The 2,124-nt window shown below is 34.6% G+C and overlaps 1 long non-coding RNA gene across 1 annotated transcript; it reads left to right on the top strand.

Moving 5' to 3' along the window:
• The first annotated feature begins 263 nt into the window (after positions 1 to 263).
• LOC148762128 (uncharacterized) lies at positions 264 to 2,124 on the top strand. The gene is made up of 3 exons (XR_016027000.1): positions 264 to 362; positions 1,010 to 1,093; positions 1,930 to 2,124. It is a non-coding gene; the product is annotated as an uncharacterized LOC148762128 (long non-coding RNA).

Genomic DNA, 2,124 nt, shown 5'->3' with positions numbered 1-2,124 from the left:
ATTTGGAGTATAGGGGTAAAATGGTAATTTTGCCACCTCAGGGGCAAAATTGTAATTTTCCACCACCAGGATATTTTTTCCAGCACATGGTCTTCCTTGTCTTCATCTTTGACCCTTGACTAAACATGTGGTGGAGATAAAATGTTTAAATTTTTAAAATTTTAAAAACGGGCCAATGACATGATGCCATGTGTCATGCCTTTATTAATTTATTATTTTCCTTTTTAAAAGGCACAAAATCAGCCCATCTTCCACCCCATGGCCGGCCAAACCAGCAAGAAGAGAGAGAAAACAAAAACAAAACCCTAGAGAGAGAAAATCAAAGAAAAAGTGTGAATTTTCAAGGAAATTAAGTGAAAAAGGTGAGTTTTTTCTATTAAGCTTGAGTTTTCTTATTCCCAAGCATTTCTCTTTATTTTCCATGATTAAATTACATGTTTTCATGATGAATTAAATTCTGGAAAAATGGGTTAGGAGAGAGAAAGTTGTTGGATTTATTTGATTTTAATTTATGTTAGTGTTTTTAGTTAGTTTAGCATATTTAGAAACAAAACAACAAGAAAAGAATTTATTTTCTCCCCCAACCATTAATGGCTGAATTTACCATGTAGTGAGTGAGGATGAGTTTGATTTTATTCTAGGAGAATTGGTTAAGGAATGATGAATTAAGAGCCTAGAAAAATAATGGGAATTTTCGGAGCAAAAATATGAATTTTTACCCACTAGGGGTATTTTCGTAATTTGCTGTAGGGACTGATAATTTGCACCACACTGAGGGACATTAAGTTAATTTGGGTGCAATTGAGGTATAGAAACTGAAAAGAATTAAATTGGAGTTTAAACGGACCCGTTAGGAATTTAATCGGGTGATAAGACGAATTAGGCCAATACCGGGTTTAGATAGTTACCAGTGCATTTTGCATTCCATATCATGCATTGGTAATCTAAATTAATTTAATTTTGATTTAGTACCAACTTGGTGAAACTCTCGATTTTGTATTGTGTCAAGGTGGTGAGTCCTCCGATAAAGGCAAGGAAATTGCATCCGAGGACCAGTAGACAGAGTGCTTCGAAAGTCTGCATTCTAGACATAGTGAGTAAACTTACTGTCATTTTAATTATCTAGGGTGGTTTTTAGATGCTTTCATGAATTCTATGGAAAAAGGAATTTAAAAAGATAAATTTTCATGTTTTATGAATAAATGAGTTTCAATGAAATTAAATTATAAATTGTTTTGAAATTAATAGTGATTTTGAAAAATAGAGTACACGGAGACTGTTAATTGTGGCAATTTGATTGTTTAAATTAACTGGCTTATGATAAATCGAGCATGATTGGCTAGTTGGCAATTGTATTGAAATGCGAATTGTTTGGTTACCTTGAAAAAACTACGAATTACAAAATTGCCATATCATGTTATTGAGTTTTATTATATGGTGGATTATATATTAATTAATCACTGCAGTAGGGGGTTTCTGTGGACCAGCCTTTTAGAGGGGCACGGTAAACCCCATTATATTCTTACCTCGAACGGAGAGGCGCGTAGGGTATCTCCTGGGGTAAAGTTTAGGGTTCACTTCACGCTAAACCACCACGTGAGGGGGAACTCAGCCAACGCCAAGGAACGGCTATGTTTTCAAAACAAAAACATGATTTATGTGAAATGTGAATTTTAATAGCCTTGGCGGTCTCGGTAGGATGCCTCGGCCAAGGTGTCCCCGAGAATGGATTTATGGCACAAGCCTAGATTTTTATGAGATTCATAAGCCTCTTTACGTGTTTCGAAAAAAATGTGTTCTAATGCTATAACACAGTTTATGATGATTTACTTTATTGTCTCCATGTACTCAACTCTAGATGTTTAGGATGATGTTTGTTTACTCATTGAGATTTTATAATCTCACCACCCTCCTTTCCACCCATTTCAGGTTCAATATAGACTGTAGATAGCTGATCTCATCGAGGACTACAGTGGGATCTGCATTTTCCAAACCGTAGGTTCAAAGTCCTCTTTACTTTTGTTTATCCGGGGGCACTCTTGTTATTGTAAATTAAATTAAATATTTTGGCTTACTGTATTTAAGTATGTATAAATTTATTTAGCTTTTACGTTATAAAAATTA

The sequence above is a fragment of the Theobroma cacao genome, chromosome 6 (assembly GCF_053813885.1).
Source record: "Theobroma cacao isolate CCN51 chromosome 6, ASM5381388v1, whole genome shotgun sequence".
In the NCBI taxonomy this organism is placed as follows: Eukaryota; Viridiplantae; Streptophyta; class Magnoliopsida; order Malvales; family Malvaceae; genus Theobroma; species Theobroma cacao.
Note: the sequence above shows the minus strand (reverse complement) of the source record. Positions and strands in the feature narration are given on the sequence as shown.